A 12,533-nucleotide genomic window follows, 5' to 3' on the forward strand; every position below is an offset into this window, starting at 1 on the left:
AGGCACTGGGCAGGTTTTGAGTGTCTCGTCTTCCTACCTGTAGAGGGAGGTGATGGTGCCCACCTTTCAGAGCAGTTGTGACACCAGAAGACAACAAATGTGAGTCTCCCAGGCCAGCAGGCCCTTGATGCAGCCTGGCTGCTGTGAATCATGAGACCCCAGGGACATTCTTCCCTGTGAATGGGTTTATGGATCTTTCTATTAATTTTCATCCATCTTTTCACTGTAGGTGAAAGTTGGGTTTTTACAAAAAGACTTCCTGAAAATCCTATATTTCTAGGACATAGAGATTCCTAAAAAAGACATTGATATTTAAGTCAATAGAACTTTGATTCTTTCTAAGTCACTTGTAGCTGAACATTTTTTTTTTTTAAATGACAGTTTGATGACTTTGGGACAAGGAACACCAGTTGTGGTCTTTCATGTACAAACTAGACAAGAAGGGGTCAGTCTTACATTGTGTTGCCATACATAAAATTATGATTTGGAAAGTATTTTATATTTTTTAGAAAAGTTCTAAAAAGAGAACTGATCATATGAACTAATTCAACTACCCACTTTTTTACAAAATTCACTTCCAAAACCCATTTGCTCTTTATTAGAGTGAGCTCAGAACTTACTTGTTCATAAGAATCCCCTGTTTTGTGCAGATTCCCACATTGGGACTCAGAAGGACAGGGCGGCCCTGGACTGGTACTTCATAAGCTCCTCAGTGACTCTTACCAATAGGCAAATCAGGGACACACTGCACTGTGCCAGAGAGCTGCCTGTTAGAGCTAGCATTAGGAGTTCTTTAAATAATGAAGTCATTCCAATTCAAAATGCTTTAAATAATTTCCCAAGGAATACCAGCCATCTGGTTGGTGTTCATCAGTATTTTCATTTAACATTTTAGTTTTATCAAATTTTTTAAATTAAGAATTAGAATCATAGCTACTATCAGGATACACATACACAGGTGTGCATGCCAGTGTTAACAGATTGTGCAAAAGTTCAAATCCGCTTCAAAAAGCTAAAACTTAGGATATACCATGTTATTAGTCTGGAAATAAAAACATCATCAGCTCTTCCACCGCCCACTGCCAAATTCAATTTTGCTTTTTGTTTTTGGTTTCCCCCCGCCTTTACTCTTCCAAGATCATATAGGAGGAAACCCCTTCCCGTCTTAAGACTTGGTTATAAAAGTTGTGTTATTGAATTTCCACATTCAGAATACATTTTTCTGTCCATCCATCCCCCTTGCTCTTACCTAGGTCTGGGCCCACAGCCACATGCTTGTGTTTACAGAGATTGTTCTGACTTAAGTCAGCTTTCCAGTGCAGCCAAGGCACAGCCGAGGAGTTTTCTCCAAGGTCTTTGCTAACCTTTGCATTTAGTCCCATGTGGCCGTTGGGGTCCAGTCCTCCTAGGAATGGTGCTGCTCTGCTGGGCCTCAGACTGATACTGCTGGGAAGGAGCGAGTCAAGGAGGACCCAGACCTTCTTCCCTCCACCCACCACAGGAAGATCAAGCCCCTAGGATCCCTCTTGTACTCTTGGGCAGGCCATCTGCCAGGATCCTACCTCTGGCCTCACCTTGAGCTTGACTCTGCCTCTGCTCTCAGAGATAGAGTGGGGGTTCCTCCTGTGAGACCTGTCGTGCCTTCCAGGGGTCAGGCTGGGGAAGGGACCGGGATCAAAAGCCCCATCCAACCCAGAGAAAGATGCCCAGCCTGGCTGGTATGTCCCAGGAACTTTAGAAAAGAGAGAAGCTTTGGGACAGACCTGGATGAAGGTGTGCCCAATGTGGGTAGAGCTGAGGGCCACATCCTGGAGCCCTTTCCTCAGCCACAGCGAGCAGTAGCCATTCGAAGCCCCAGGACTCGCTCACTCTCCTCCTGATGGTGGACAAGTGGCTCAGTTGACATTAGGAAATTTTAGCTCAAAACTGATTTTCTCTGTCCTGAATAGGTTTCTCCTAGAAATGCCTGTGGCCGATGTGAAGGGCAGGCATCCTTACAGCTGCAACCCAGAGCCCTTTGGATGAACATACAATTCCTTCTGCCAGTGCTTCCTCCCTTGTACCTGGCCTGGGCAGAGCAGGCAGGACATTGTTGACCCTCTGCTTCCCCAGCAGAGGGTGGGAGCAGGAAGTGTAATATTTTGCTTTCCAAACATGAAGCTTACCTTACGATTTTGAATGAGCTTCTGTAAACTAACACCCTCCCCACCACCCTCAGGCACACATTCTAACCTGCCTGTTCCCAGCCCTTTCTCTCCCTTTTGTTGATGTGATTCTCCTCATTCAAGGACTGGATGTGAACAAGAAACCAGATTCCTCAAAGATCATGGCAGAAACACTGTATTCAACTCACCAGCAAAAGGTTTCGGCAGAAGTAGTATTTTCACTCAGGCAACAGGAATGAGCATAAGCAAGCAAACTCTTGTAATAGTTTCTATGTAATAGCCCCTGTGACTATTTAAAAGATATTTAAAATCTTGTGCTTTCCAGTAAGGTAATGGGTATCTTAGAATAGATCCTGAGTGGGGACACTCCAATTTTAATGTAAACTCTAAATGCTAGCTCTGACTTTTAATACCTTAGGCCAATTGTCTTAACCATTTCTAAGTAAACTGGGATGCAAACACATACTTTACCTAAGTTTTATGATGGGTTTTGTTGTCGATGGTGTTGATACAGGAAATAGACCATAGGGAAGTGTTTTCTTTTACTTATGAAAAGATATAAAATGCCAGTGAATCGTGAGCATTGATTGTTCCCTTGGATTTTGTTTTTTTGGGGGAAGCAGGGTTTGGGGGTGACACTAAACTGCATATATGTGCCAAAGCTCTCAAATAATTAAATTTTAATTGAAATCAATAATGTATGTGGGGCTGGGGATGTGGCTCAAGCGGTAGCGCGCTCGCCTGGCATGCGTGCGGCCCGGGTTCGATCCTCAGCACCACATACAAACAAAGATGTTGTGTCTGCCGAGAACTAAAAAATAAATATTAAAAATTCTTTCTCTCTCTCTCTCTCTCTCTCTCTCTCTCTCTCTCTCTCTCTCTCTCTCCTCTCTCACTCTCTCTTTAAAAAAAAAATAATGTATGTGTGCCTAGTGATTTAGAGGTGTTCCCAGGATTGTTTTTCACAATTTCTATGACATGTTTTAAAAGTTCCCTTCCTCAACTTTAAATGGCCATTTTTGCAGCAAATACTAAAAGATTTTGTTAGGTTTTCTTTCCCATCATTCCACCCCTCTCCTGACCCTTCATTGACTAGTCGGCTCATTACCCCTCAGCTGCAGACTAGCTCATACCTCTATCAGTGCTTAAAAATAAATAAATAACATAAAATAGGTGTAGCAGCTCTTGGCTCCCTGGTGACAACGCACGCTGGCAGCAGTAACCTCTTCCTTTAGATCAGCCTGTTTGAAATACAATGGCACTTAAAAGGGAAGGCCAGCTGGAAGGACACCAGTAAAAACACTAGCACAGCCTCAAACAATTTGATTTCAACCTGAAATGAATTAGCTTTGCCATAAAATACATACCGGCAAACAGGATATGATGCTTATCAAGTTCTTCTTAGATTCAGAACTCCTGGTCAATTGGAGCTCGTTGCCCAGTGCAGGTCAGAGAAGAAGGACTCCCTAACTTCCATGTGCAGATGAACTCGTCGGAGGAGGGAGGGAACAAACTGAGCACACAATGTCCACTCCTTGCTGATTTCTGAAGTGACAGCTCCATTTTGACCTTCCAATGTAAGAAAATGTATCAGTTGTTGAAGGAAGCAGCCTTTCTATGAAGGACAACCACCAAATGGTACCATTTTGTTTCTCAGAAGGCTGCTTCTTTGATGAGCTTGTCAACCTGGAGATGGGTAATGACATACAAGGATGTATTATTTGTTTTTACAACATAGGCAACATTCTTCTGAACAAGACTCAGAAGATGGTTATGTGGCAGCCTTTTTATTAGGAATTCTCATAGGTGATTATATCACTGAACCATTTTGGTTTTGCACAGTAGTGAACTGAGAATTCTTTTATAATCAAGTGGGATATCCAACAAGGCATATTATACCTTTGTGAGAACTCATTGGGGTAAAAATGATTTTTTCACTGTTTCAAAATATATACAACCATATCTAGAGTTCTTCTTAATTAATACAATTATTAAATTATTAAATCCAGTCCTCCAGGATTAATACGATTCACAGTAATATTCTCTTTTTTGGTGCAAATCACATATTCTTGATGGAGTCTCGATAATTGTCTTTATATTGTAGGCACTAAGGGACTATTCATAATATCTGCAAAGACTGCAGCAAGGTCAAGTTTATCATCTTGGCGGAATGCATGACAAAGCATAATAATTAATAACTTTTGCTAAGTTTGGAATTTAAGTCTATTGGTGTAAAGTTTAATTTAACCTGTAAGACATGTCACTTCATGCTACTAAAATTTCAATGCAAATTCCTCAAATTGTATCTTAATCACATTAATAAATAGAACAGATCAAAAATGGCAACACGTTTGGGAATTGTATGTTTATTTGATGTGAAATGGTTTATAATCTATGCCATGACCAAAAATACCCAGGGAAATAGAAGAAATCGAACCAATTGTCAATTTTTCAAAGACTCAAGGAAGCATGATCGAGTGGTTAAAATGGAAAGTTGGCAAAAGTAGAATGAAACCATTTTCTTCTCTTCCCAGCAGAATGACCAAGTTTTGCCATGCTTATGTACCCTTGTTGAAGGATGAGAACACTGCTTCCTCCTGGGGGCTCATGAGGAATGTGCTTCCAGAGCCTTCCGAAGCTTGGCTACAGCCACAGCCTGGCTGTTATCAGAGGGCTCCTATGGCTCTGTGATAAGCAGTGACACTATATCATCGCAACACCAAACCAAGAAAATGGCTTTCCAGTGACATTCCCACAGTTATTACTCCACGTTTTCCAAATGTTGAAGGTGGAGAGATGCAGCAGAGCCCACTGGCCTACAGAAGGGGTCTAACTGCTGTACTGATATATACAGGGGTAAAGGACTCCGTGCCCTTCTACAATTTGAATTTCCATCGGCTGCTGGATTTTGTGAAGTTTTCCACTTTGTCACTTTCTGTCCCATTGTTAAATGATAAAATTACTCCTCGGTACATAAGCATCTGAACTCCCATCAGGTAATTACACAAATGAAGAATTTCACACAAAGCACTGCAATTTGTATCAAAAGAATAGCTCACATGATTTCTCAATATCAGCATATGTAAAACATTTTTAAAGTTCTCAAGAAAATAATAAGCTACATTTTCCTCTCTTCCTGCTAGTCATTACCTAGATATTTTTCTCTTAGATAAACAATCTACAGTGTGTTTACTGAAACTTACATTGATATTCCCCAATAGTGTTTGCAACTTGAGTTTTTATTCCAGCAGCTACACAAAATGAGTCCACGGTGCAGAGCCGGCAGGCCCCTCTGGAACCTGAGATTATTTGTTCTCTCACTGTTCTAAAGGTAATTAAGGAGCATTGCATGTTTCTCAATTAATGATTTCTCATTCAACAGGGGATCTTTGATGCTAATTTGTTTTAATCAGGACAGAGGCTCTGCTCAAAAACTCTAAACAATTCAGTGAAGAGGAACTAGGAATTTTTAATCAAGTGGAAGGGATTTAAATGCTATGAGGGAGGCATCGATCATACGCTTTCGATTCCTGTTCACTTCACTATGTTCTTTTGGTTTTATAAACCAATGCGAGATTATTAAAAAGAGCATATTGTATTACACAGTATGGTTTTCTTTATGAATTTGTGTGTATATACAATGGATTTCAGTTTCTCCCGTGGACAGCCGATTTACATTCAACCTTCACTTCTTTCTATATATAGAATATATTTATGCATGCATCTAATCCCCTTCATTATACTCACAAGTAAAAGTAGGAAATGTATATGTAAGAGTATATTTACATATATGTAGCAAAAGAATGATGGAAGATGCATTATGAATGAGCATTAAATTTAAAACATTCTTTTCATCCCTTGGACAACCGTCTCTGAGTGGCTGTTCATAATTTGAGCAGCTAAAATCAATTTGTGCAGCTAAAATCAAATTGCAATACGTACATAGAAACATTAATGATTAGACCCTAGGTTTTAGTTTTTTTTTTTTTTAAGAGAGAGTGAGAGAGAGAATTTTAATATTTATTTTTTAGTATTTGGCGGACACAACATCTTTGTTGGTATGTGGTGCTGAGGATCGAACCCGGGCCGCACGCATGCCAGGCGAGCGCGCTACCGCTTGAGCCACATCCCCAGCCCCTAGTTTTTAGTTTTTTAAAAAGGTCTTTAGCACATGACTTTGCTTTATAAAAGTCAACATTCAAAAGAGGGAAGTTAGAGTCGCTGTTTTTCTTTTCTAATGATCAGGTTTAGTCTTATTCTAATGTTTTCAAATCAATGCTGCTTTATAGAATGTCAGTCACGTGAAAACAAGGTTGACTTTTTTCTGTTCTCTACCTGAATGTAGAAAAAGCCCAACAAATGCTCAAGAGGCATAACTAGTTAAAAACTTCCATTTCTCTAAATTGAAGTAAGTGGAAAAATGGGCTTCTAAAAAGATTTTTTAAGCCAGTGGTTCTCAAACTATAGAGGCCACCAGAATCAACGGGGGAGGGGGAGAATCTCGTTAGAACATATGCTGAGTTCCAATCTCCAGTACTTGATTCCATAAGGCAGGGTGGGACCCAAGAACTTTCATGTCTAACAAGATCTCAATGCTGAGACTCAGGGTGCCAATTTGAGAACTCTTGTTCTGAACAAATCAAGGAGGTCATGGTCTGGTTAAAATGCAGTACTGAGCAAAGAAGCTGCACTCCTCCTATATTCCAGCATTATCTGGTTCCACAGGTTCTCTGCCAAAAAGTAGGCAGGCCTCCATATGACTCTGACATGGCCTCCTGGATTTCTGGCCTGAGTCAGGCAGGAGTGGGGCAAGGGTTAAGAGGCAGACTTGCTTAATAGAGTTGACATTGGTGTCTGGGTTTTAATTCATGCAGATCCCTTTGCAGGAATCACAGACATTTGAAAATGAACTTTTAAATGGAAATGGTGACCTGGTACACCTTACTAATGGAAAATGCCAGGAGTCAAATCGGCTTATGAAAAGCTACACCAGGATGTTCCCTAGCCCTCTGGTTAAAAGAATGATTTGGGGCTCTGTGGTTTTTATAAGGGCCCTGGATAATTCTTTATTCGAGACAACAAACGTTCGTTTTTCACTATGCTATATGTTCAACATGGCTTAGCAATTAATTTTAACATCTATGCATGGGGAACACCTCTGAAGACACCAAATCTTTTTTGTTACAACTTTTCTTTGTAAAGATGTTTAAATTACCTATCTAGAGCTTCAGAGGCAAGGCCATTCATAAAGCCTTTGTGGGGGCAGGTGCTCCTACCTGCTCAGGCCTAAAATGTTGCAAAATAGCCTTAGTGAACACAAATTGGACCCGGGTGTCTCTCAGCTGTATAATCATCACACCACACGCTGTGGAAGTTCAATTATGATGTGCTTTGGTCTGTCAATGTTGCTGTTTCTTTCCGACTCTCACATCATAAGGTAGTTTTGAGGATGGGGAGAACTAAGTTCTCATGTACCAAGTTTGAATGGCTCTTTAATTTCATTTACCTCTTCCCTTAAAGTTAACTCATGAATATGGAATTAATTAGTAGACATGCAACCAAATCAAAAGATGACCCTGTTGTAAAATACATCTTCTAAACGTCCAAATATTCAATAGCACCTACTATGGTCCAGGTTCTGAGCTGCATTATTTATCCTTCTACCATCATTAAGGGAATATTGGAGTCCTAGTTTCACTGAGGCTTAGACCACTGACCTGCCTAAGCTCACGTAGCCAGCAGGTATCAGATATAGGAAAGACTCTCCCACCTCCCACCATACGCTGCTTCCTCCAAACCTGCTGTGCTTCCCTGACATAATGCCTTCATCATAGGACGACAGGAAAAATGATGTGTGAATCTCCTGCCCTCCTTCCCTTATCATACTTTACAGTGACAGAAGCATTTTTAACAGAAGGGCTGTCTCCTTTTTTCTAATGAGCAACCTTATCTTCTGGCGTTGTTCCCATGGGAAGGAAACGAGCTCTGTCTCTTCCCAGTTCCTAGTTCCCGTGTCCAGCTTTCAGATGCCCATGACCCACAGTACCCAGGGGTTGGCTAGTTAACCACCCAGTCATCATCCTGCACGTTCATGGGCTGGTTTCAGACCTAATCATGTCATATTATTGGGTCACAAAAGTGCGAATGATCTAATCCAATGTGACTTTTGCAATTACAGGCTACATATTGATGTGATGCAATCATATTATTGGTATTCCACTTGAGAGGGATTTATAAATCTCCAGACTGTAGTTGCAATGTGTGGCTCAGCCCGGTGCAGAAACTCGTCAGCACAGTCAGTGGTCATGGCTGCTCTGGAGACTCACTGTGCTTTTCCCACCTCTGTGTTAAGCACAAAGCCCTTCTCCACTCTGCAGACCTTTACTAAGCAGTCAGCCCTGGCAAGCCCCATCTCTTACCACCGTCCCCCCCAACACACACACACACGCACGCACGCACGCACGCACGCATGCTCTCTCTCTCTCTCTCTCTCTCTCTCTCTCTCTCTCTCTCTCAGCCTTGGAGAAATAAAGCCCAAGTTTTCACAGGTGCTCTAGGTACTATCTGCATCAGGTCAAATCACACCATAGATCACTGTGAGAGGCACTACAATTTTGTCCTTGAACTCCGTCTAGCTTTGCCATCATAAACACGATCTAGTCTCCGCTATACAGATTCCCTAATGACAGCAATTGACACACAACATATTTTGATTCAAGTGTGTCCAGGGGATGAGGCAGTTGGGTGTGTCCAGGGGACGAGGCAGTTGGCTTCTTTTCTTATCCCAGCTTGGGTTTCCTCATCTGTCTAATGCAGGCCCTTTTCAGGACATACTGGCTGCTTCTGCCTGAATTCTTACCTGGTGACAGTGCTACTGTGCTTTCCTGGCTTGGTGTGCCTTATGCTTTTGTGGAATCAGCTCTTAACAGATGGTGCTAGAACCTGTCACCTCAATTCAGCTTCACAGGACATACATGTTCCCAAGATGGCACATGATCTTCCTGAGTGGCATTGACAAGGTCACAGAGCTTCATCCTGTACTTTGGGGACTGCCTTGTTAAGCTCACATTGGCATCAGAGGGTATAGAAAGAAAGGGGTATGGCAAACTCCTCACACGTTTTCTTTATCTTTTCCAACAGAGAACCTTTGCACTCTTCAGATAGTCTTTACTTACCACTGCCAAAACCCTACATTTTTATTTTATTTCTCAGAGAAGCCTAATTTCTGCCCAAAGGACAGCATATTGCAACTTGATTGTCTCAGCTCTGTGTTGAAACTTCATTACCTCTAAGGGGACTTTATGAAATACATTCTTTCTACTCAGAAGATAAAATGAGATGTACAGAATTCATAAATTATTTGGGCATCAAAGGATTCTGTATAAAGAACTGCCAGTTAACAGAGGCAGGGATGGCAATGCCCTACAGGAACAGTCTTCTAAAAAGTTCGCGGGAAATATTTTTTGTGGAGGCCAACTCTCAAAAGAAAACCCAGATTTAATCTATGGTTATCTTGAACAGCAATAACCATTTTTTTTTTCTTTTTGGGGGCCAAAATACAGGGTAATTCTCTGGAAAGCAGGGCTGTACCAATTTAGAATCTTGCAAACACTAGGAAACTAGTTTGTGTGTTTGTATGCAACATGCGGATTGACGTTGACCTAGATACATCTCTAAAATTAATTTAACGGCACTGCACTGGGCCTGGCTAATACTCTAACAAGTGTTTCTTTCTTTAATGATGAGCATAAGCCCCGAGGGCCTCGTGTTTGATAGAAGTGACAGCTATGCCAGGCAGAGCTCTAGAGAAGTGTGCTGACTCAGAAACTAAGAGGACAGCGCTGGATGGTAGGGGGTTGTCAGACAAATTAGGAGCCTTCTAGATTAAAAGTTATGTCGCTAATCAGTGCTACAGGCATCCTTTAACCAAGGCCCAGGGGAGATAGTGATTTCTTTACAATTTATTTCTTAAAAGAAAAATCAGCATCGCACCTAAAATCTGCATCATAAAATGAGCCAAGGTCCTACTCCTTCAATTATTTGACATATTTTGAATTCCATGTCATTTGAATAAAGGAGCCTATTTTTTTCTTCTTCCTCTCCTTTTTTCTTTCTTTCCCACTCAGCCTCAGGAAGATCCATCATGTTCCTGAAGCCGCGGAGGGCACTGGAATCTTTGTCTTTCAAATATGCTCAGAAATAAAATGGCAGATGTTTGTGTATTTCCAAGATATTGCATAATTAAGTCTGATACCAATGAGGGAATTCAAACAAACAATTCAGGAAGAAAAATAGGTATTTTATGTCTATTTGCTTGGGATTTTCTTTAAAGTAGTTTAAATTACACCCAGGATTAATTAATCATGCCGCTGATTGCTGCCATGTGGGCAGCCCAGGGAGCATCACGGTTATTTGGAAAGCATATGCAGGGGGCTGGGGATGTGGCTCAAGCGGTAGCACGCTCGCCTGGCATGCGTGCGGCCCGGGTTCGATCCTCAGCACCACATACAAACAAAGATGTTGTGTCCGCCGAAAACTAAAAAATAAATATTAAAAATTCTCATTCTCTCTCTCTCTCTCTCTCTCTCAAAAAAAAAAAAAAGAAAGAAAGAAAGCGCATGCAGGACACTTGGTACAACTGGTCTGAAATGAGCCCATGGCAAAGGACATTTGTGAAGGTCTCCAGGAGCAGGGGATGGAGAGGGGCACAGATGGTTGGGCAGTTCAACAGAACATCCAGACCCCATTGTGCAGGATTTATGCAGTTGGAGTATCACCGTACTTGAAGGAACCTTTGGGACTGTGACTTATAAAGATGATTAAAGAATTCTAGGACTTGGTTACAAACTCAGGAATGAGAACCACAGCCCCATTGCCATACAGTGACAGATGGGAATTCATCTCCCTACAAAGAAGTACTGGGTCTTAGGATCCTTCTGGTAGCACGTCTCGATTCCATGTCCTGTGCCTTGTCTCTGTTCTGTTGGTTTCTTCTAAAGATCCTGTTTGTTTTATCTGGGTGTACTGAGCTGTAACAGACAACCTGAGTGTCAGAAATAAGCCATTACAAAGGTATAATTCACTTAACAAGAAAGGACTTAGGAATTAGTCCAGACACCCTGCACCTAATAGAGGTAAAAGTAGGCCCAATCTTCATCACATGGGATTAGGCCCAACTTCCTTAACAAGACTCCTAAAGCATAAGAAATAAATCAAGAATTAATAAATGGGATGAACTTAATCTAAAAAGCTTCTTCTCGGCAAACAATCAATGGAGTAAAGAGAGAGCCTACATTTTGGGAGCAAATTTTTGCCACATGCACCTCAGATAGAGCACTAATCTCCAAGATAGATAAAGAACTCAAAAATCTTAACACCCAAAAAAAAAAAACAAACAAATAACCCAATCAATAAATGGACTAAGGAGCTGAACAGACACTTCTCAGAAGATGATATACAATCAATCAATAAATATATGAAAAAATGTTCAACATCTCTAGTAATTAGAGAAATACAAATCAAAACTACTCTAAGATTTCATCTCACTCCAGTCAGAATGGTAGTTATTAAGAACACAAACCACAATAAGTGTTGGGAGGATGTGAAGGAAAAGGCACACTCATACATCTCTGGTGGAATTGCAAATTGGTACAGCCAATATGGAAAGCAGTGTGGAGATTCCTTAGAAAACTGGGAATGGAACCACCATTTGATCCAGCTGTCCCACTCCTTGGTCTATACCCGAAGGACTTAAAATCAGCATAGTATAGTGACACAGCCACATCAATGTTCATAGCAGTTCAATTCACAATAGCTAAACCGTGGAACCAACCTAGATGCGCTTCAATAGATAAATGGATTTAAAAAAAAACTGTGGTATATATACACAATGGAATATTATTTAGCATTAAAAGAGAATAAAATTATGGCATTTTCAGGTAAATGGATGGAGTTGGAGAATATCATGCTAAGCAAAGTAAGCCAATGCCCCCCAAACCAGAGGTTGAATGTTCTCTCTGACAAGTGGGATGCTGATCCATAACAGAGATTTGGGAGGCATGAGGAAAATGGAAAAAATATGATTGGGCATAGAGGAGGGAGTGGAGGAAGGGGGCATGGGGGCAGGAAAGATGTGGAATGAGGTGGACATCATTACCCTAGGTACATATAAGACTGCACACATGGTGTGACACTACATTGTGTACAACCATAGAAATGTAAAGTCGTGCTACAATTGTGTATAATGAATCAAAATGCATTCTGCTGTCATATATACCTAATTAAAATAAATAAATAAAAATTTTAAAAAGAAAATCTACCATTTTATTTCTGAGCATATTTGAAAGACAAAGTCAGCAGTTTCATAGA

This window comes from Spermophilus citellus, assembly GCF_964194105.1.
Source record: "Spermophilus citellus genome assembly, chromosome: 15".
NCBI classification, from domain to species: Eukaryota; Metazoa; Chordata; class Mammalia; order Rodentia; family Sciuridae; genus Spermophilus; species Spermophilus citellus.